The sequence below is a fragment of the Hemitrygon akajei genome, chromosome 6, assembly GCF_048418815.1.
Source record: "Hemitrygon akajei chromosome 6, sHemAka1.3, whole genome shotgun sequence".
Classification (NCBI taxonomy): domain Eukaryota; kingdom Metazoa; phylum Chordata; class Chondrichthyes; order Myliobatiformes; family Dasyatidae; genus Hemitrygon; species Hemitrygon akajei.
The window spans coordinates 124,190,702-124,215,277 of NC_133129.1; the positions used below are offsets into that span (position 1 = coordinate 124,190,702).

The 24,576-nt window shown below is 46.3% G+C and overlaps 1 protein-coding gene across 4 annotated transcripts in view; it reads left to right on the plus strand.

Annotated features, from left to right (window-relative positions):
- mdka (midkine a) overlaps positions 1 to 24,576 on the plus strand; it is an 86,015-nt gene that overhangs the window by 42,912 nt on the left and 18,527 nt on the right. The gene's annotated exons all lie outside the window — the stretch shown is intronic.

Here is a 24,576-nt window from a genome sequence, read left to right on the forward strand (position 1 = left end):
GGCACCAGGTCTGAGGCGAGAGAGTGTGAAAAGCCTGACTGGGATGGGTGGTGCTAGGACAGGGGGATCCAATGGGTGATCAGACAGGCAGCAGAGGGGAATGGGGTGGGTGGACTTTGTCGGAGCAGTGGCAATCAGGATGAGGGTCAGGGGATGACGTTGATGATCCGGGTCTGGTCCAGGCTCAAGGCTGGTCAAGAGGCCAGTAAAGGCTGGGAAGTGGGCCTGCTCTCAGGATTGCTAGCTGGCTATCATAGCTAAAGTTTGAGTGGTCATGGGGTTCAGCTATTCCAAATAGGACCAGGGAGCTGGTGGTTTGCTTTCGGTATTAGGCCCCGGAATGGATTGCGGTGGGACTGCCAGCCAGTTCAGGCCAGGGACAGGGATGGGCTCACAATCGTGTGATTGTCTCACAAAAGGAGGAGGCAAATTATCTATTCAACAGGCCTGTCGAAGGAAAGACTTTCTGTGCACTCTGCCAGGATGATTCACGCTGAGGGGTGAGGGCAGTGGTTGGGTGAGTTGGAGGAGATTCTCTAGGGAGGGAAGCCTGGCATTGGGAAGGAGTTTGGTGTTGGAAAGGAGTTTGCTGATCAATAAGTAAGGGGGTTAAACCTGCCATTGGTAGAAAGGAACTAGTATGGTGTTTGTCTGATATGGGTATGACTTGAGGATTGACTCCTGTGAATTATTGAAGGGATTGGAGGGGGGACAAGGATAAAATTGATAACTAAGGAGCAACATTGTTAGTTGTAAGAATATAGCATAGAGTCTTGGGCACATATAGATAGCTAGGATGTCTAAAGACATGCTGAATGCTACATTTGTCAACGTGGAGTGGAGAGCGAGTTTGTCAATCTGGTAGGAGCAAAGAATGCTGGGAATAGTGATGGTGGAGAACCATGGGAAGGAATTGAGACAGGTGGCAGAGAAGGAATGCCAGGGAATGGGGTGGCATGGGTGCAGACGCACCCAGCCTTGAGATACCAGGCAAGGTAATTTGATTCCAAACAATCAGTTTATTGATTATTACAGAATATCTCTCTTGTGCTTACCGCTCCCTTCCCTCTCCCTTCCCCTTCTCCCAACCATGATTCCCCTCTCCCTGCCCCCTTCCCACTCTCAGTCCACAATAGAGACCCATATCAGAATCAGGTTTATCATCACTCACATATGTCATGAAATTTGTTATTTTTGCAGCAACAGTACAGTGCAACACATAAAATTACTACAATACTCCGCACAAGTCTTAGGAACCCAAGCTATTTATATATATGTGCCTAAGATTTTTGCACAGTACTGTAGATTGTTGCCAAGGGTGGATAATTTGTTGGGTGGGGTGGTAATCAGGTTGTGGACTAAATATCAATGGGTCATGCTTTGTATCAATGGTACTGAACTGGAGATGGTAGAAAGCTTCCCTACAATCTGTTGTGGTCTAGCTACATAGATGGTAAGGCCAAGAAAGCACACAAACATCAAGGCTAAGGAAATACAGCATGTCTTACCATTCAGAATGACTTACCAACTTTTATAAATGCGTCATAGAGAGCATCCTATCCAGATGTACCACAGCCTTGTATGATAACTGCCCTGGCCAGGATCACAAGAAACTGCAGAGAGCTGTGAATTCAGCTTAGTCCGTCACACATCCAATTCTCTTGTTCATCGACTCTGTTGGTAAGGCAGCCAACATAATCAAGGACACCGACCACCTTGATGATTCTCTCGTCTCCCCTCTCCCATCAGGCAGAAGTTACAAAAGAGACAACCAGAACACCAGAGTCAAGGACAGATTCTACCTCACTGATAATCAGACCCGCTCACACACTGAAGGATAACCTTTTGAACTCTTGATATCGCAGTCTACCTCATAGTGCCTCTCGCTTGTGTACTTAGTATTTCAATAGTATTTGAGTAATATTATTTGATTAGCATTCTTGTTTGTTTAAATAATTAATTATGGGTTGTATGTAAAAATAAGTTAATTTCATATGTCATGATGCTACCACAATGTACACACCTCACTTAAAGTTAAAAAAAGTAGTGCACACATTTTTTGCCCGGTTTTCTTGTTTCCCTTTCATGTTTTGGAGTTACAAAACAATACAGAGACCATAAGACATAGGAGCAGAATTAGGCCATTCAGCCCATCGAGTCTGCTCTGCCATTGCATCATGGCTGATCCTGGATTCCGCTCAACCCCATACACATGCCTCCTCGCCATATCCTTTGAGGCCCTGACCGATCAAGAAACTATCAACTTCTGCTTTAAATCTACGCACAGACTTGGCCTCCACCGCAGTCTGGACAGAGCATTGCACAGATTTACTATTCTCTGGCTAAAAAAGTTCCTCATGACCTCTTTTCTAAAAGGTTGCCCTAAATTGTGAGGTTGTGCCCTCTAGTTCTAGAGACCCCACAATAGGAAACATTCTCTCCACATTCACCCTATCTAGTCCTTTCAATATTCAGCAGTTTTCAATGAGATTCCCCCATAATATTCTTCTAAATCCCAGTGAGTACAGGCCCAAAACTGCCAAAAGCTCCTCAAATGTTAACCCGTTCATTCCTGGAATCATCCTGGTGAACTTTTTCTGGACTCTCTCTAAAGACAACACATCCTTTCTGAGTTGACAATATATTTTTAAAATTAACCCGTGTGAGCTACCAACTTGTTGAGGCATGGTGAGATGTTCAAGTTTTTAAAAAAATACAACATGGAGCGGTTGATTTAAAAAAAGACTTTCACTTTTTTTTCTTTGGAGCAGCACATTTTCTTCACAGAAATAAAGATGATAGAGTTTTAAAAGGCAGAAAAATGGAGACTTCACGAATTCATAACTAGTGAGTATCAGGTGATAATAATCATAAATTTAAAAGAGAATTGGCTGGCTACGTCAGAATGATAGACACATTCAATTGCTCAAAAGATAACTGACTCATATATACTGAGCAAATTGAGCAGTATTTTAAAGCAAATGGATTAGCCAAAGAGAAACAAGTACCTGTTTTGCTGAGTGGATTGGGTTTAAAAGCTACAGCTTGCTTAGATATTTAGTGACTCCAGCCAAACTAGTTGAGCTCTGGAGCTTTGCTGATGTCATGAAGTTAAATTAAGAAGATTTAGAACTGAAGCTATTGTTGATTGCAGGAGGATGTAGGTTTCATAAGTGGAATCAAAAGAAAGGGGGAGGAGTCCATTTCAGCATACATGACTGAATTGAAGAAGGTGTTTGAACATTTTCAACGAAAACTTGATTGGAGATCCATCTATCAATTGCCAAATTCCCTGTAACAGAGTAAATTGAAAGAGAATTATGAAAGATGCTGGATGATGCCACAGCCATCTCCATGATGTATATCATGAACTATTGCCCAATAGAGGGCAAGCAGTTGTTGATGCCAACTTTTGTACCTTTGGTTGGAAAGTATATTGGACTAAGGAAGGATCGTGGTGCTCAGGGGAATTGTGAAAGCAATGAAAGCAGTTTTTGGAGGCAACACATCTGAGAAAGGTTCTGAAAGGTTAACCAGGTGGTAACTTGTGAAATGTGGATTGGTTTTAAGTGAGAAGAGAGTTCAAGGAGCTTCAGGAAAATGGCAAGCATTTGGCTTTTGTGAGTATAAAGGAGGTTTCACTCCTGGACAAGCAGTGCTGGCGAGTGACTACAGAGGTGATCAGAAGTGGGTAGTGAAAAAGATTAGGGACAGAGCTGGACCACTCTCCTGCTCTGTGGGGAATGTGTCTGATACCATCTGGAAACATCATGTTGATCAGCTGATGAGAGCAGAGTCAATTGTTATGGAAGAAATTTGGCAACTGCTATCAGAACCACTTCCTGCAGCCCTCTGAATGGGACAATTTAAAAATTTACTATGCTATGGATGTCTATTTAGTAATTGTATTATACAGTATACTCTGTATATAGTTGAGATGCGTTCTATATTGAGTTGGAGTTTATAGCTAAGTAGAGTGAAGTGTTGCTTTTTGCTTCAGTTTGGTATGTGTGATATAATCAAACAGTAACAGTATCAATCATTTGGTGGAAGAGCTGATCAACAGGTCAGGGTATAGAGAAGGTTACTATTTCGGGTAGAGCTGGAAAAGCATATTTCTAATTGGGCATCTACACTTGCTGAGGTGGGGAAGAAGCAAGACTCAGGAACCCTCGTTCACAAGAAGAGCCCAGAGGACAGACAGCAGTTCTAGCTCTGGACTCTGGGCCAGCAGAATCTGCCATGGGACCCTACTGCAGGTGGCAGGGCCATTTCTGTGTATCAGATGAATGGATAATCGGGCAGGAAAACTTGAGGACTTTGTACAACTCCTGGCACTTCCCTGATATTTCCTTCCATTTTTATCTTAACATTGAGACACGTGGCACTAAAAACATGGCACTCAACTATCCAGTTCTCAGGCGCTGGACTGTAACACTGCTGGGTTGGCATGGTTAGAGGATGGATGGCAGGGGTGGAGAGGGAGGACGGAAGCAGGGTTGAAGTTATTGCATATGCCTTAAGGCTTCAAAAACTATACAGAGCACAGTCAGAATCTGGCATTTTCATCACCTTAATGACTGACAGCACATTTGTTGCAGTCTATTTCTCTGAAGGCCCAGGGCAAGGAATTTTACTTTGATGTGGCTTGGAATAATTATATTGACTTGCCAGTTATGTTCTTGCACTTTGTGAATTTGAGTCACTTCTTTGCATAATTCAAGGTGACAAGGCTGTTTTGATGCACCAGCGAATACACTGTAATCCTGAAAGGGGTCTGTGTCTGCAGTGTACAAAGAAATCTGATGGAAAAGAAAAGAAAACAGAGTGACAGGACAACCATTATTGCTGGCTTTTCAGTGGCCATTGAGTCTGACCTTTCAAACCACACTTGTGACATAGTTTTGTTTCCCTTTTGATGTTCGACTTGTTCTTGCTAGTGGTGTTCTAACAGCCACATTTAAGGTTTTAGGGGGTTGAACACTTGTTCCAACAAGTTAGCAGCTCAAAGCTGTATCAAAGGATGTGTACCAGGAATTGTTTAAATGCAAAGCTTGATCATTCAGAAGGAGCCTATGGTTTATTTTCTGTTCTTTGTGTGCGTAGAATTCCTCAGTTGTTTTCTCAGGAACATACAAACCTTCCTCCAGATCCCCATTTGCCTCTCTGGGCCATTCTGCCAATTGTAAACTGGATTATAAAGTGAATGCTCATAGCGTATACAATTTATTTCAGTTTTCTTGTATAACTTCAAGATACTGGTTTGTTCTTTTGAATTACAGTTTTGCAAATAATGCAATGTGTCCAGCATTTGCATTATTGTATGTCAGTGTATGAGTATGTACTTGAAGCAGTAAATGTAACTGCAAGTTCTTTAAGTTTCTTGCATGGTTTTAGTGTCCAATACAAGATGATAAGATGTATAAGATGATGAGAGGCATTGATCGTGTGGATAGTGTGTATAAGATGTTGAGAGGCATTGATCATGTGGATTGTCAGAGGCTTTTTCCCAGGGCTGAAATGGTTGCCACAAAAGAACATAGGTTTAAGGTGCTGGGGAGTAGGTACAGAGGAGATGCCAGGAGTAAGTTTTTCACTCAGAGAGTGGTGAGTGCGTGGAATGGGCTGCTGGCAATGGTGGTGGAGGCAGATACGATAGGGTCTTTTAAGAGACTTTTGGATAGGTACATGGATCTTAGAAAAATAAAGGGCAATGGCTAAGCCTAGTAATTTCTAAGGTAGGGACATGTTCGGCACAACTTTGTGGGCTGAAGGGCCTGTATTGTGCTGTAGGCTTTCTATGTTTCTGATATCCCGACCAAGCAGTTATCTATACAGCACATTTTCATCCCCATCAAACTATTTCAGAATTCAGACTTTGTCTTCTCTCAGTGAACTGGTTGATTGTAAAAATTGGAATATGTGTTGTGATCACAAGACCCTGTTGGATGTTGATAATGTAAAATGCTGCAAGTACTTTTCCCTTGTTTATTAGTGAGAGAGATGGAGGGGGAGCTGCGTGGCCTTGGTCGTAGTGAGGACTAGGCCTCAAGCCAAGGGCTTGCTGCCTGTTGCAACAGTCCAGGAGATGAGATGACAGGGTTGGTGTAGTACAGCATCCATGCTGGCTTGGGGGCTGGTCTCCAATGTTTGATCAGCAGAATGACAAGCTGGATTGCATGCATGTGTATATATTTGTTTTGTGTTCTCTTGCTATCTTATATGTGTTATACATGCCTTGTGCTGTACAACTGTTGGTAATGTGGTTTGCACCTTGGCCCTGGAGAAACGCTGTTTTGTTTGGCTGTATTCATGGGTATTCATGTATGGTTGAATGACAATCAAACTCGAACTTCAACTTGACAATATATCAAACTCAAAGGAAAGGATTTGCATTTCTATAGCACCATCCTTTCTTGCTTACATGATGTCTCGAGGTGTTTTACAGCCAAATGAAATACTTTGAATTGTGCTCGGGTGTTTCTAAATGTTGGTTTATTCAACTTTGTTTAGTTCCAACAAGGACCTATAAATGTCAGTGAGGTGGTGTTAAATTAATCTATTCTTTGAGGTTGTTCTGAGAGTAAATACCAGTCAAGTCAATACAATCACAACCCTCGGCCTCAAGTCCCAACTGAACCAAGGCAAACAGCATTTACATATTTGTTCAGCTGCCCATTGTCAGAGATTCTTAGAGACACAAGAGACCGTAGGTGCTGAGATCTGGAGTATCAAGCAATCTGCTGGAAAAACTCAGAGGGTCAAGAATTTGTTGATATTTCAGGCCAAAATAAAACCTGTCTCAGCATATATCGTGATGCAAGGTTTCTGCCCAAAACATCAACAGTTCCTTTCCTCACTCCAAAGTGGCTCAACCCATTGTATCAGAGATTCTTGGTGCCAGCATCCTTTTGAAATCACTTCCATTGTCCCTGCTTATTTACTCTTCTCTTTCATGACCCAGGTTATGTTGTTCCAAATACGAGCTCTAACTAGGTGAAATGTCACTGGCATCTCTTTGTTGGCATTCTCTCAGGGTCAGATGAGGTCAATATGGGATCTGTGGACACTGTCACAGATGGGGCAGGAAGTGCAAGACAAGTGAGGAGGCTGGTGGGTGGATAATGTAGTTTAAACTGAATTTGAATAGACCCAACATGCTCAGTGTTGAGTTTTGTGGAGGTCTGCATCTTCAAAACCTTTTGTTTGAAATCTGTGCTGACACTGTGCTGAAGATGATGGTGACTTCTTCCACTGATGTCTGCCTTTGCTAAGATGTGACTGGCGAGATGTGAGAAATAGCCCACATTCCTGTGGCTTGACCATGATTGTCAGAGGATGATGTTATAAGGTAGGGACAAGTTGGTAGAGGACCTTTACATTGAAGATTTAAATGGAAGGCCTATTATCTTGTCTCCCTCAATGAATGAGTCGGGTTCAGTAAACATTGCCTGAGCACTGCCTCTTGATGACCAGAGTTAATGTGGTCTTGGTTCCGGAATGGCTTTGCATTTGTCCTATAGGTGATCTCTATCCTAACAAGAAGGTTGGAGATGCAAGAGACTACAGATATTGGAATATGGAGCAACATATGAGATGCTGGAGGAACTCAGTGGGTCAGGCAGCATCTGTGGATTCAGACCCTTTATCAGTATTGAAAGACAGAGGGAAAGCAGCCAGTATGAAATGGTGAAGGGGCGAACATGGGCTCGCAGGTGATAGGTGGATCCACCCTCCTCACCTGGATCCACCTATCACCTGCCAGCTTTTGCTCCACCCCTTCCCTCCACCACTTTATACTGGAGGGTTGAGTTGGGAGGAGATAGCCAGTCTTAATAAAATGTGATTGCTTGGATTGATGCTCACCTTGTGACTATGTTTGATATTCTTCCTACAAAGCAATTTGCTACATTAGAGGTGCTATATAGATTCAAGTTGGTGGGTGACTCAGCAGTGCATCTAGCAGGCCTGCTGCATCATAACTCCCGCGACTGGATTTGATCCCAACTTCCCGTGCTGAGTGCATGACAGCGTAATAGGTGGGAAAAGCCACACCGTTTGCCAAGCTTAGTGCATGTGGACTTTGCACGTTCTCCCTGTTACTGGCTGGACTTCCTTCGGGTGCTCTGGTTTCCTCCCACATCAAGTCAAGTTTATTGCAATGTAACTGTATACATGTATATAACCATATAATGTATAAAGAAATGAGACAATGTTTCTCCAAACCGGGATGTAAAGCACAGTAGTACACATAACACATGATAACTTATGGAGGCAAAGATAACATCTACAGATGAATCACACATGAATAACAAACCAGAATACATTAATATTAAATATGTAAGGTACAGAACAGATTAACCAGTGACACGTTGAATGCAATGCGGCAGAGAGTTCAGAAGCCTAATGGCCTGAGGGAAGAAACTGTTTCTCATCCCAACCTTGTTTTTATGCATCTGCCTGATGGTAGAAAGTCAAAGAGGATGCTGGTTGGATGGGTGGGATCCTTAATAATACTAAAGGCCCTGTGTATGCCTGCTCCTGATAAATGTTCCCAAGGAATGGTAATGATCCTATGATCCCCTCAGCTGTTCTCATAGCTTCAGACTTCCGGTCCGATGCTCAACTGCTCCCATACCAGATGGAGATGTAACTTCTCAGGACGCTCTCCATGCTGCTCCTGTAAAATGCAGTTAAGATGGGGGGGGGGGGGAAGCCTTATTTGCCTCAATCTTCTTAGGGAGTGGAGTTGCTGCTGTACCTTCTGTTCTAAGAGGTGATGTGAAGGTGTGCAGGTTGGTAGGTTATTTGGCCATTTCTGGGTTGTTCTGAGTTGGGGGATCTAAAGTGATTGGTGGGGCAGAGGAGAAGTTGCTGGGAAATAGGGGACAGTGAAGCATACAATGCGTTAATATAAAAATGGGTGGTCGATGGTTGGTGAGCACTTGATGGGTCAAAGGGCTTGTTTCCTTGACTCAATGACTCTCCCAGTGTAGACAGGCCACAGGGAGACCTGTCTGCAGTTACCCCAGCTGCACTGGGATGAAGTGAGGGCAAAAGCTCAGAGAGGTGGACGACAGACATGCTGATGTCTCAACATGAATTACACCTTCTTTCAAAGGTGCTGTGTGTCAGCCAGCTGTTTTAAATCTTTTTCGCAAAGTAGCAAATCAACTTGTCTTTGTTCAATACAGTAACTAGATTTTTTATAGAGTATAAAATGGCTGCAGGGAGATCAGACCTGGGAAATGAATGTACAAGGGTATACGTGCTATCATAGGGACAGAAATGTGGGCAGAGGGGATGGGGTGGCCCTGTTGGTGAGGAATGAGATTCAGTCCTTTGCAAGGGGGGGACATAGGATCAGGAGAAGTGGAGTCTGTGTGGATAGAATTGAGGAACAGTAAGGGCAAAAGGACCCTAATGGGTGTTGTCTACAGGCCACCAAACAGTAGCATGGATATTGGGTGCAAGTTGAATAGGGAGTTAACACTGGCATGTGGCAAAGGTAATGTTGCAGTAGTTATGGGGGATTTCAACATGCAGGTGAACTGGGAGAATCAGGTTGGTGCTGGACCCCAGGATAGGGAGTTTGTAGAGTGCCTAAGGGATGCATTCTTGGAACAGCTTGTACGAGAGCCGACCAGGGACAAGGCTATTCTGGATTTAGTGTTATGTAATGAACAGGATTTGATAAGCGATCTTGAAGTAAAGGAGCCATTAGGAGGTAGTGATCATAATATGATAAGTTTTTATCTGCAATTTGAGAAGGATAAGGGCAGCTAGGAGGTGTCAGTGTTGCAGTTGAACAAAGGAGACTATGGAGCCATGAGGGAGGAGCTGGCCAAAGTTAACTGGACGGATATCCTAGCAGAAAAGACAGTGGAACAGCAATGGCAGTTATTCTTGGGAATAATGCAAAAGGTGCAAAATCAGTTCATCCCCCGGAGAAGGAAGGATTCAAAGGGGGGAAAGGGGCCACAGTGGTTGACAAAGGAAGTCAGAGATTGCATAGCATTAAAAAAAAGGAAGTATGACAGAGCTAAGGTGAGTGGGAGGACAGATGATTGGGAAGTTTTTAAGGAACAACAGAACTTAACTAAAAAGGCAATATGGGGAGAAAAAATGAGGTACGAACGCAAGCTAGCCAGGAATATAAAGGAGGATAGCAAAAGCTTTTTTAGGTATGTGAAGAGTAAGAAGATAGTTAAGAACAATGTTGGGCCCTTGAAGAATGAATTGGGTGAAATTGTTATGGGAAACAGAGAAATGGCAGAAGAATTTAATAAGTACTTTAGATCTGTTTTCACTAGGGAAGACACAAGCAATCTCCCAGATGTATGGATGGGCCAAGGACATAGGGTAACAGAGGAAATGAAACAGATTGACATTAGGAAGGAAACGGTGATGAGTAGACTGATGGGACTGAAGGCTGCCAAATACCCAGGTCCAGATAGTCTGCATCCTAGGGTACTAAAGGAGGTGGCCCTGGAAATTGTGGATGCATTGGTAATCATTTTCCAATGTTCCTTAGATTCAGGATCAGTTCCTCAGGATTGGAGAATGGCTAATGTTATCCCACTTTTTAAGAAAGGAGGGAGGGAGAAAACAGAGAACTATCGACCTGTCAGCCTAACATCAGTAGTGGGGCAGATGCTAGAGTCCATTATTAGAGATGAAATAGTGGCATATCTAGATACCAGTGATAGGATTGGGCTGAGCCAGCATGGATTTACCGAGGGCAAATCATGCTTGACTAATCTATTGGAGTTTTTTGAGAATGTAACCAGGAAGTTAGACAAGGGAGATCCAGTGGATGTAGTGTACCTCGATTTTCAGAAGGCATTTGATAAGGTCCCACATAGGAGATTGATGGGTAAAATCAAAGCTCATGGCATTCGGGGGAAGACATTGACATGGATAGAAAACTGGTTGGCAGATAGAAAGCAAAGGGTAGCGGTGAAGGGGTGTTTCTCGGAATGGCAGGTGGTGACTAGTGGGGTGCCACAGGGCTCGGTATTGGGACCACAGCTGTTTATGATTTACGTCAACAATTTAGATGAAGGCATTGAGAATAACATCAACAAGTTTGCTGATGATACTAAGCTGGGTGGCAGTGTGACATGTGATGAGGATAATAGCAGAATTCAAGGTGACTTGGATAGGCTGGGTGAGTGGGCAGATACTTGGCAGATGACGTTTAATGTGAATAAGTGTGAGGTTATCCACTTTGGGAGTAAAAACAGGAAGGCAGATTATTATCTGAACGGTATAAAGTTAGGTAAGGGAGAAATACAAAGAGATCTAGGAGTCCTTGTTCATCGGTCACTGAAGGTGAATGAGCAAGTGCAGCAGGCAGTGAAGAAGGCTAGTGGAATGTTGGCCTTTATTACAAAGGGAATTGAGTACAAGAGCAAGGAAATCCTCTTGCATTTGTACAGAGCCCTGGTGAGACCACACCTGGAGTATTGTGTACAGTTTTGGTCTCCAGGGTTAAGGAAGGACATCCTGGCTGTAGAGGAAGTGCAGCATAGATTCACAAGGTTAATTCCTGGGATGTCAGGACTGTCTTACGCAGAAAGGTTAGAGAGACTGGGCTTGTACACGCTGGAATTAAGGAGATTGAGAGGGGATCTGATTGCAACATATAAGATTATTAAGGGATTGGACAAGATAGAGGCAGGAAATATGTTCCAGATGCTGGGAGAGTCCAGTACCAGAGGGCATGGTTTGAGAATAAGGGGTAGGTCATTTAGGACAGAGTTAAGGAAAAACTTCTTCTCCCAGAGAGTTGTGGGGGTCTGGGATGCACTGCCTCAGAAGGCAGTGGAGGCCAATTCTCTGGATGCTTTCAAGAAGGAGCTAGATAGGTATCTTATGGATAGGGGAATCAAGGGATATGGGGACAAGGCAGGAACCGGGTATTGATAGTAGATGATCAGCCATGATCTCAAAATGGCGGTGCAGGCTCAAAGGGCCGAATGGTCTACTTCTGCACCTATTGTCTATTGTCTATAGATGAATTATCTCCAGTTCCTCTGCCATTGGCTCAATAATGATGAATAAATTGGTCACAATGTACCCTTGTTGACTTTTCCATTTGATTATCTCTCTGCCGATATTGAATGGGAATGTTTATCGCTCATTGTGCTATTCTGCACCTCAACTCTTAAGCACACTTAGTTACACACACACACACACACACACACACACACACACACACACACACACACACACACACACACACACACACACACACACACACACACACACACACACACACACACACACACTTGATGGATGCAGAATCTTTTTAGTTCTCTTATTGCAAGGTCTCTAACCTTCTGCCCACAGCTGTCAATAGCTCCCATATTGTATGCTCAGTGATGTGTCATGGAATCATAGAAACATAGAAAACCTACAGCACAATACAGGCCCTTCGGCCCACAAAGTTGTGCTCAACATGTCCCTACCTTAGAAATTACTAGGCTTACCCATAGCTCTCTATTTTTCTGAGCTCCATGTACCTATCCAAAAGTCTCTTAAAAGACCCTATAGTATCCGCCTCCACCACTGTTGCCGGCAGCCCATTCCACACACTCACCACTCTCTGAGTAAAAAACTTACTCCTGACATCTCCTCTGTACCTACTCCCCAGCACCTTAAACCTGTGTCCTCTTCTGGCAACAGTTTCAGCTCCGGGAAAATACCTCTGACTATCCACACGATCAATGCCTCTCATCATCTTATACACCATGACGTTGCAGATGGCTGGCATCACTCTGCTCCTCTGCTGAGTAAAATGCTAGGACTGCATCGCTTTGATGATGTTCTATGTGGTCTTTGCGCACACTAGTTCTTCACCTTATGTTGGATATCTGTGCATCCTTTTGATATGAAGTCTCTAACCTCTCTGGAACTACTTCCAGTGCTAATAGAAGATATCTATTTCATTCATTCAAGGGATATGGGTTCCAGATAGGCTCCTGATTACCCATCTCCTATTGCCCTCGAGAAGGTAGTGGTGAGCTGCCTTGTTGAACCACTTCAGGTGAGTGTGATCCCACAATGCTGTTTGGGAGGGAGTTCCAGGATTTTGACCCAGTGACAGTGAAGGAACTGTGATGTGTTTCCAAGTCAGGATAGTTTACGGCTGGTGGAGGTTGTGAGTTTGGAAGGTTTGTCTAAGGAGTCTTGATGAGCTGCTGCAGTACATCCTGTAAAAGGTACAGCTACTGTGCATCTGTGGGAGGGGGGGGGGGGTGTTGTGAATGGATGTGGATGGGTTGCCTATTAGTTTCCTCTACTTGGTATATTAAAATAGATATACAAGGGAAAAATGTGGCTTTGTCTTTCTTGGTGGCAGAGATATAGAGATTTAGGGGTGACTATCGTTGTAGATGAGAAGAGTGAGTAGGTTTAAAAGGTTGATTGCTGTGATTTCCTCTTCTGTAATTTGTTTTGATTTGGATGTCACTGACGGGCCAATGTTTATTGGCCCTAGGATGGCGTTGGAGAGCCACCCTTTTGAACTGCTGCAGATCATTTGGTGAAGGTACTTCTACAGTGCTGTTGAGTGGGCAGTTCCGTCTGTGAGGAAGGGATGGCAATGCAAGATGGTGAACAGTTTGAGAGGGGATGCTGTTCCATGCTCTTGTCTATTGTAGCAGAGGCTGTGGTCTGGAAAGCTTCTATTGGTACAGCTAAGGAGAGTAACTTCAGTGAATACTGAGAGTGGTGAATGGGGGTACCAATTAACTGCACTGCTTTGTCCTGGGAGATGTCAGGGTCTTAAGGGCTGTTGGAGCTACACTCATCCATGTAAGTGGAGAGCATGCCCTCACATTGCTGGCTTGGACTTTGTAGGTGGTTTCACCTGCTTTAGGATACCGAGCCTCTGACCTGATCTTATAGCCACAATATTTCATTAGGTGGTTGAGGTGAGTTTTGAGTCGAAGGCAACCCTCTCTCCTAGAATATTAATTGTGTGGAACTGCGCAATGGTAAGTCACTAAATGTCAAGGGTAGGCTGGAAGTATTCATGGACCGTTACTCTTGTGTCACAGGTATTAGTTGCCACTTCTCAGCCCATACCTGAACACAGTCCAGATCTTTCCAGATGCATGCATGGACTGCTCTGTTTGCAATCATAAGAGAATGCCTCCAGGTCTGACTTCATGGAGGAAATAAAGGCTTTAATGAAGCCACTGAAGAAAATGTGGTCTACGACGCCAGATGGCATGTTGCATCCCAGGTGCCAGGATCAGGGACATCTTGGCTTGAGTCCACAGTATTCCACAGGGGGATCGTGAGCAGCCAGAAGGCTTGGTAAATATTAGTAGGTAGGTAGGAAAGGTGAGGAGATCCTGAAGAGAGCTTTTAGGGAGCTCGATAGAAAGCAGAAAAGCAGGAACTCCAGGGTAGTACTCTCTGAATTGTGCCACGTGTCAGTGAGGTTAAAAATAAGAGCATTTGGCAGATAAGTGTGAGGCTGAAGAACTGGTGTAGGGAGCAGATTTCTGGGTTATTGGGGCCACTTCTGGGAAAGGTGTGACCAGCACAAAAGAGATGGGTTAACCCTGAACCCAAGGGGGAGCAATATCCTTGCAGGCCAGTTTGCTAGAGCATTTTCGGGAGGAATTAAACTAATTTGGCAAGGGGATGGGAAGTGAAGTGTTAGGCCTGAAGATAGCACAGGTTTACGAACAAATGCAGTGTAAAGTGAGACTGTTAGCTTGGACAGGCTGATGATAGAGCAAAATTGCAGTCAATGGGATGAATTGCAATGTGAAAAGGGGACAAAATCAAAAAGGGTGATGAACATAGGACAGAAGTTGGTATATTTGAATGCATGCGGTATAGAGAACAAGGTACAGATTGGCATGTATGATGTTGTGGGCATCACTGAATCCTGGCTGAATGAAGATTATAGCTGGGAGCTTAACACCCAAAGATACACATTGTATTAAAAGCTCAGGCAGGTGGGCAAAGGGGGTAGCGTGGCTCTATTGGTAAAAAGCGAAATCAGGTCCTTAGAGAGAGGTGATTTAGGATCAGAAGATGCAGAATCATTGAATTGAATTGACTTAATTTCTTACATCCTTCACATACACGAGGAGTAAAAATCTTTATGTTACATCTCCATCTAAATGTGCAATGTGCAATCATAGTAATTTGTATAATTTATAATAAATAGAACAGTCAATGTAACATAGAAATACACTCAAATCAGCGTGAGTTTATCAGTCTGATGTCTGGTGGAAGAAGCTATCCTGTTGGTCCTGGCTTTTATGCTATGGTACTGTTTCCCTGATGGTAGCAGCTGGAACAGTTTGTGGTTGGGGTGACTCGGGTCCCCAATGATCCTACAGGCCCGTTTTACACACCTGTCATTGTAAATGTCCTGAATCATGAGAAGTTCACAACTACAGATGTGCTGGGCTGATTTGGATGATGGAGTTGATGTCTTGTGGCCAAGTTTGCAGACGATACGAAGATAGGTGGAGAGGCAGGTAGTGTTGAGGAAACAGAAAGACTACAGAAGGACTTAGACAGATTAGGAGAACCAGGCAAAGAAGTGGCAAATGGAATACCGTGTCGGGAGGTGATGGTCATGAACTTTGGTAGAAGAAATAAAAGCATAGACTTTTTTCTAAATGGAGAGAAATTTCAAAATCTGAGATGCAAGGGGACTTGGGAGTCCTCATGCAGGATTCCAAAAAGGTTAATTTGCAAGTTGTGTCAGTGGTGAAGAAGGGAAGTGTGATGTTAGGATTCATTTTGAGAGGACTAGAATATAAAATAAAGGATATAATGCTGAGGTTTTATAAGGCACTAGTGATGGCCAACTTGGAGTATTGCAAGCAGTTTTGGGCTACTTATCTAAGAAGGGATATGCTGACATTGGAGAGGGTTTAAAGGATGTTCACAAAAATTATCATGGGATTGAAAGGCTTATCATATGAAGAGTGTTTGACAGCTCTGGGCCTGTACTCACTGGAATTCAGAAGAATAAGGGGTGATATCATTGAAATCTATCAAATTTTGAAAGCCTCAAATAAGTGGATGTGGAGTGAGTGTTTCCTGTGGTGGGGTGTGAGTCTTAATACCAGAGGGCATAGCCTTAGAATAGAAGGGCATCCATTTAGAACCAAGGTGAGGAGGAATTTTGTTAGCCAGAGAGTGGTTAATCTATGGAATTCATTGCCACAGGTGGCTGTGTGGAAGACTGCAAATGTTTTCCCCTTTATCCTTGAGTGGTCCCACCCTCTCCCTCGTTATCCTCTTGCTCTTTATGTATGTATTGAATGCCTTGGGATCCTCTTTAATCCTACTTGCCAAGGAAATTTCATGGCCACTCCTGGCTTTCCTAGTTCCCTTCTTGAGTTCTTTTTTTTACAATGTTCAATGGCCCTGTTTGATTCTAGCTTCTTAAACTTAACTTACTTTTCTTTTTTCTTCTTGACTAAGTTCATCACCTCCCTTGAATCCAAGGTTATCTTACCTGGCCATCCTTGTCCTTCCTTCTAACTGGAACATACCTTCCCTGTGCCCTGTGCAGTTGGTCTTGTCCATTGTCTTGGTCACTGTCCACATGTTGAAGTGGACTTGCCTAAAAACAGCTGATCCCAATTAACTGTCCCCAGTTCCTGCCAATGTTAGCGTAATTTGCCCTGTTTCAGTTTAATACACTCCTGGATTGTCCATACTTAACCTTTTTATAGCTATCTTAAAACGTAAGAAGTCGTGGTCACTGTTCTCTAACTGCTCACCCACTGAAGGGTTGGTCACCTTGCCAGGCTCATTTCCCAACTCCATATCCAGTACAGCTTCTCTTCTTGTTGGACTATCTACATATTGATGTAAGAAGCCCTCCTGGATGGCAGAATCTAACAAATTCTGCCCCATCTAAACCTCTTGTACTAAGAAGGTCCCAGTTTATATTAGGGAATTTGAAGTGCCCCAAGACAACCACTCTATTGCTTTTACACTTTACATCACGTACCTGTCCTCAATGTCCTGGTTGCAACTGGGGGTTTGTAGTACAATCCTATAAGAGTGATTGCACCCTTCCTATTCTTGAGTTCTACCCATAAAGGCTCAGTGGGTGAGCCCTCCATTATGTCCCCTCTGCATGCAGATGTGATATTGACCCTGTTTCATCGTGTAATTCCTCACTCCTCCCCATTTTACCTCCCTCCCTTTCTTTTCTAAAACATTGAAACCCTGGACATTAAACACCCATTCCTGCCCCTCTCTCAACCAAGGCTCTGTAATGGCCACAATATCACAGTTCCACGTACTGATCCATGCCTTAAATTAACCAACTTTACTCAAAATACTCCTACCAATAAAATACAGGCAGTTCAAATTATCCGTCTTATTGTAACTGTTATTTTGCTCCTGCTTGTTTTTACTGTGCCTGCTATCTACCTTACTCTCCATCCTCCCATTTTCTGACCTGGTGCTCTGGTTCCCTTCCCCCTGCTAAACTAGATTAATCCCTGTCAAGTTGCACTAGTGAACCTCATGGCCAGGGTGTCGGTTCCCCTTCAGTTTAGGTGCAACCCATCTTTCTCGTACAGGTCACTCCTGCCCCAGAAGAGAGCCCAATGATCCAAGAACCTGAGACTCTGTCCTCTGCTCCAGTTCCTCAGCCACTCATTCATCTGTACTATCATCCAATTCCTGTGCTGACTAGCACATGGCACTGACAGTAATCCAGAGGTTACTACCTTGGAGTCCTGCTCTTCAACCTCTTTCCTAACTCCCTATACTTTCAGCACAGGACCACTTCCCCGTTTCTACCTATGCCAATGCTGCTAATGGCAGCATGACCCCTGTCTGCTCACCCTTCCTCTTGAACATATCTTGCAGCAGTTCCGAGACACCCTGGACCCTAGCGCCTGCAAGGCAACACGTCATCCTGGGTCTTCTTCACGGCCACGGAATCTCCTGTCCATCCCCTAACGAGAATCCTATCGCAGTTGCTCTGCCTGAGCTTCAGAGCCAGGCACCGTGCCACTGGCTTGGCTGCTGCTACTGTGACCTGATATGATGTCACCCCACCAGCAGCAGCATCCATAGGCGTATACTTGTTGCTGAGGGGAATGGAGACAGGGGAACTCTGCTGATTCCCCTTACTTCTAGTGCACATCTACTGCCTGAGGCCTGCACTTTAGGCGTGACAAGCTCAATAAAAGTGTATTCCATGAGGTTTTTCCATGCTGACATCATGGACTCCAGCTTCAATTACTTGACCCTGTTAGTCAGGAACTGAAGTTGGTTGCACTTCCTGCAGATGCAGCCATGTAGCAATCATGGAGACCGTTAGGTACACTGAAATCATACTTCTCACTGAAGGAGCATTCCAGCTTACCTACACTGTCTTCAGTCCTAAGGACTTAGGACTTACAAGCAATAAAAAAGCTTGCCTGTTCTTACATGTGCCTTCTCTCTGAAACCTTTGAGCTTTTCACTAACCTAGGTCACTTATACAGCTTCTCCTCAAGCTTGTTAAGCCTTTGGCTCCAACAAGCCCAAGCCCAAGTTCCACAGTCAAGGACAAATGTAACAAATGATTCAGCACCCTTAGCCACTGCCTATTCTCACCGAAGCCTGTCGAGTCAAAGCCTGACCACTCTAACACTGGCTGACCTCAACAATGGACACTCCCACTATGGTTGCTCAGCCTACACCTCGCTTCTTTTTATTGGCTCAAACAAAACGCACTCCCAATGAGTCTTAACAACACACACAAAATGCTGATGGAACACAGCAGGCCAGGCAGCATCTATAAGGAGAAGCACTGTTGATGTTTCGGGCTGAGACCCTTCATCAGGACCGTCCTGACGAAGGGTCTCAGCCCAAAACATTGACAGTGCTTCTCCCTATAGATGCTGCCTGGCCTGCTGTGTTCCACCAGCATTTTGTGTGTGTTGTTTGAATTTCCAGCATCTGCAGATGTCCTCGTGTTTACTCTCCCAAAGAGTCTTGTTTTCTTTCTAATGGCTTCCACATTGCAAATACGTCACTCTCTCACTCACTACTTCAAAGAATCAGGAAACAGCTGAGAATACAGGATGCAATATTCAGAGATTCTCGGACCTGACAACACCCCATCTGTAGTTACAGAGACCTGCAGTCCAGAGCTAGCCAAACTGTTAGAAAATAATTATAATGCCATGGAAAATTACCCAGGTCATGCCCTGTCTACAAAAAGCAAGACAAATGTACTCTGCCTGTTACACCCCAAACGTCTAACCTCAATCAGCAGTGAATGGTGGAAGGTAATATTGGCAATGCTTTAACAGGAGCAATAATTCACCAGTAATCCCCAAACCTCATCACAGCCCAGGTCCAAGTGTGGACCATAGACATGGATTCTAGAGGTGGGATTAAAGTGGCTCTATTGATATTAGTGCACTCTTTGACAAAGGGTGACATTAAAGAGTGTTGGTAAGACTGACATCATAAGCATTAACGGGTAAACGCTGTACTGTGGATTGTCCATATCAAGAGCCTTTACCTGAAATATCGACTGTCCACTTCCAACCTGCTGCGTGACCCACTGAATTTGTCCAGTATTTATCCATTTGCCTCAGACTCCAACATTCGCAGCCTCTTGTGTCCCCCAGTGTTTGGGTTCATCACTTCCATGAAGGGAGATGGTTGTGACTGTTGGAAGTAAGTTCTATCTGTCCAGAACTCTGCAGAAACTCCTCACGGTGGTGTCCAGAGCCCAGTCATCATTAGATGTGCCTTCAATGACCTTCCTTTCAACATAAGGTCAGAAATCGGGATGTTCAATAGGTACACTTAACGTCAGAGTAATGTATACAATATACATCCTGAAATTCTTTTTCAAAGAAGAGTTTACAGTGTTCAATTCCATTTGCATTTACTCCACAAGTGAAAATCTTCAGCTTGCACACAGTAAGACTTATTTCAGATATTAACTGATAAGTGACAAGTGACATTTGCACCACCAAAGTGCCAGGCTGTGAGCATCCCCAGCTAGGAAGAGTTTATCCTTGACATTCAATGGTCTTGCCATTGGAGACTCAAGCACCGTCAAAATCTGCGGGTCACCAGTGACCAGAAAGTCAATTGCACCCACCACATATTACCTTGACCGACAAGTTCAGAATTTAATATCCTGTGGCAGATTGTTGAATATCTCAGATGCATATAGTCAGGAGTGTGATGAAATACTATGTACTTGTTGTTCCACCAAAATTTGGGAATCTTGATACCATTAAGAACAAAGCAGCTCATTTGATTGGCACTCTACCCACACCCTAAGGATTAATTCCTTCCACCACCCATATATTGTGGATGCAATGTGTGGCTACAAAAAGTCACTGCTTACTCACTGACATTACTTCCCAAATCCACAATCTCTGACAACCAGAAAGGATAAAGAACCATGTCCGTAGGGACAATAGTACCTGCAGAGTCCCTTCTGAATCACAGGCCATCCAGACATGGAAACATACTGTCATTCAGTCATCATTACTCCTTTAAATCCTCTCACTCCCTCTCCAATAGCATTGAGGGAGCATCTTCATCAGTAAGTTCCATTCACCCTGGTATGACCTGCTCACTCTGAGAGGGTGACGCTCAGACCCAGTGTGTCCTGCTCACTCTGAGAGGGTCACGCTCAGACCCAGTGTGTCCTGCTCACTCTGAGAGGGTGACGCTCAGACCCAGTGTGTCCTGCTCACTCTGAGAGGGTCACACTCAGACCCAGTGTGTCCTGCTCACTCAGAGAGGGTCACACTCTGAATCAGGGTGTCCTGCTCAGTCTGAGAGGGTGACGCTCAGACCCAGTGTGTCCTGCTCACTCTGAGAGGGTCACACTCAGACCCAGTGTGTCCTGCTCACTCAGAGAGGGTGACGCTCAGACCCAGTGTGTCCTGCTCACTCTGAGAGGGTCACGCTCAGACCCAGTGTGTCCTGCTCACTCTGAGAGGGTGACGCTCAGACCCAGTGTGTCCTGCTCACTCTGAGAGGGTCACACTCAGACCCAGTGTGTCCTGCTCACTCAGAGAGGGTCACACTCTGAATCAGGGTGTCCTGCTCAGTCTGAGAGGGTGACGCTCAGACCCAGTGTGTCCTGCTCATTCTGAGAGGGTCACACTCAGACCCAGTGTGTCCTGCTCACTCAGAGAGGGTCACACTCTGAATCAGGGTGTCCTGCTCAGTCTGAGAGGGTGACGCTCAGACCCAGTGTGTCCTGCTCACTCTGAGAGGGTCACACTCAGACCCAGTGTGTCCTGCTCACTCTGAGAGGGTGACGCTCAGACCCAGTGTGTCCTGCTCACTCTGAGAGGGTCTAACTCAGACCCAGTGTGTCCCGCTCACTCTGAGAGGGTCTCACTCAGACCCAGTGTGTCCCGCTCACTCTGAGAGGGTCTCACTCAGACCCAGTGTGTCCAGCTCAGTCTGAGAGGGTCTCACTCAGACCCAGTGTGTCCTGCTCACTCGGAGAGGGTCACACTCTGAATCAGGGTGTCCTGCTCAGTCTGAGAGGGTCACACTCAGACCCAGTGTGTCCTGCTCACTCTGAGAGGGTCACGCTCAGACCCACTGTGTCCCTCTCACTCTGAGAGGGTGACGCTCAGACCCAGTGTGTCCTTCTCACTCTGAGAGGGTCACGCTCAGACCCAGTGTGTCCTGCACACTCTGAGAGGGTGACGCTCAGACCCAGTGTGTCCTTCTCACTCTGAGAGGGTGACACTCAGACCCAGTGTGTCCTGCTCACTCTGAGTCAGTCACACTCAGACCCAGTGTGTCCTGTTCACTCTGAGAGGGTGACGCTCTGACCCAGTGTGTCCTGCTCACTCTGAGAGGGTCACTCTCAGCCCCAGTGTGTCCTGCTCACTCTGAGAGGGTGACGCTCAGACCCAGTGTGTCCTGCTCACTCTGAGAGGGTCACTCTCAGCCCCAGTGTGTCCTGCTCAGTCTGAGAGGGTCACACTCAGACCCAGTGTGTCCTGCTCACTCTGAGAGGGTGACGCTCAGACCCAGTGTGTCCTGCTCACTCTGAGAGGGTCACACTCTGACCCAGTGTGTCCTGCTCACCCTGAGAGGGTCAGTCTCAGACCCAGTGTGTCCTGCTCACTCTGAGAGGGTCACACTCAGACCCAGTGTGTCCTGCTCACTCTGAGAGGGTCACACTCTGACCCAGTGTGTCCTGCTCACTCTGAGAGGGTCACTCTCTGACCCAGTGTGTCCTGCTCACTCTGAGAGGGTCACGCTCAGACCCAGTGTGTCCCGCTCACTCTGAGAGGGTCACGCTCAGACCCAGTGAGTCCTGCTCACTCTGAGAGGGTGACGCTCAGACCCAGTGTGTCCTGCTCACTCTGAGAGGGTGACGCTCAGACCCAGTGTGTCCTGCACACTCTGAGAGGGTCTCACTCAGACCCAGTGTGTCCTGCTCACTCTGAGAGGGTGACGCTCAGACCCAGTGTGTCCTGCTCACTCTGAGGGTGACGCTCAGACCCAGTGTGTCCTGCTCACTCTGAGAGGGTCACACTCAGACCCGGTGTGTCCTGCTCACTCTGAGCGGGTGACGCTCAGACCCAGTGTGTCCTGCTCACTCTGAGAGGGTCACACTCAGACCCGGTGTGTCCTGCTCACTCTGAGAGGGTCACGCTCAGACCCAGTGTGTCCTGCTCACTCTGAGAGGGTCACGCTCAGACCCAGTGTGTCCTGCTCACTCTGAGAGGGTCTCACTCAGACCCAGTGTGTCCTGCACACTCTGAGAGGGTCAGACTCTGACCCGGTGTGTCCCGCTCACTCTGAGAGGGTGACGCTCAGACCCAGTGTGTCCCGCTCAGTCTGAGAGGGTGACGCTCAGACCCAGTGTGTCCCGCTCAGTCTGAGAGGGTGACGCTCAGACCCAGTGTGTCCCGCTCAGTCTGAGAGGGTCTCCCTCAGACCCAGTGTGTCCCGCTCACTCTGAGAGGGTCACGCTCAGACCCAGTGTGTCCTGCTCACTCTGAGAGGGTGACGCTCAGACCCAGTGTATCCTGCTCACTCTGAGAGGGTCACACTCTGACCCAGTGTGTCCTGCTCACTCTGAGAGGGTCTCCCTCAGACCCAGTGTGTCCTGCTCACTCTGAGAGGGTCACACTCAGACCCGGTGTGTCCTGCTCACTCTGAGAGGGTCACGCTCAGACCCAGTGTGTCCCGCTCACTCTGAGGGGGTGACGCTCAGACCCAGTGTGTCCTGCTCAGTCTGAGAGGGAGACGCTCAGACCCAGTGTGTCCTGCTCACACTGAGGGGGTCTCACTCAGACCCAGTGTGTCCTGCTCAGTCTGAGAGGGTGACGCTCAGACCCAGTGTGTCCTGCTCACTCTGAGAGGGTCACACTCTGACCCAGTGTGTCCTGCTCAGTCTGAGAGGGTGACGCTCAGACCCAGTGTATCCTGCTCACTCTGAGAGGGTGACGCTCAGACCCAGTGTGTCCTGTCACTCTGAGAGGGTGACGCTCAGACCCAGTGTGTCCTGCTCACTCTGAGAGGGTCACACTCAGACCCAGTGTGTCCTGCTCACTCTGAGAGGGTGACGCTCAGACCCAGTGTGTCCTGCTCACTCTGAGGGGGTGACGCTCAAACCCTGTGTGTCCCGCTCACTCTGAGAGTGTCACGCTCAGACCCAGTGTGTCCTGCTCACTCTAAGAGGGTGACGCTCAGACCCGGTGTGTTCTGCTCATTCTGAGAGTGTCACACTCAGACCCAGTGTGTCCTGCTCACTCTGAGTCAGTCACACTCAGACCCAGTGTGTGCTGCTCACTCTGAGTCAGTCACACTCAGACCCAGTGTGTCCTGCTCACAGTGAGAGGGTCACACTCAGACCCAGTCTGTCCTGCTCACTCTGAGAGGGTGACACTCAGACCCAGTGTGTCCCGCTCACTCTGAGAGGGTGACGCTCAGACCCAGTGTGTCCCGCTCACTCTGAGAGTGTGACGCTCAGACCCAGTGTGTCCCGCTCACTCTGAGAGGGTCACACTCAGACCCAGTGTGTCCTGCTCACTCTGAGAGGGTCACACTCAGACCTAGTGAGTCCTGCTCACTCTGAGGGGGTCACGTTCAGACCCAGTGTGTCCTGCTCACTCTGAGAGGGAGACGCTCAGACCCAGTGTGTCCCGCTCACTCTGAGAGGGTGACGCTCAGACCCAGTGTGTCCTGCACACTCTGAGAGGGTCTCACTCAGACCCAGTGTGTCCCGCTCACTCTGAGAAGGTCACACTCAGGCCCAGTGTGTCCTGCTCACTCTGAGATGGTGACGCTCAGACCCAGTGTGTCCCGCTCACTCTGAGAAGGTCACACTCAGGCACAGTGTGTCCTGCTCACTCTGAGAGGGTCACACTCTGACCCAGTGTGTCCCACTCACTCTGAGAGGGTGACGCTCAGACCCAGTGTGTCCTGCTCACTCTGAGAGGGTCTCCCTCTGACCCAGTGTGTCCTGCACACTCTGAGAGGGTGACGCTCAGCCCCAGTGTGTCCCGCTCACTCTGAGAGGGTGACGCTCAGCCCCAGTGAGTTCTGCTCACTCTAAGAGGGTCA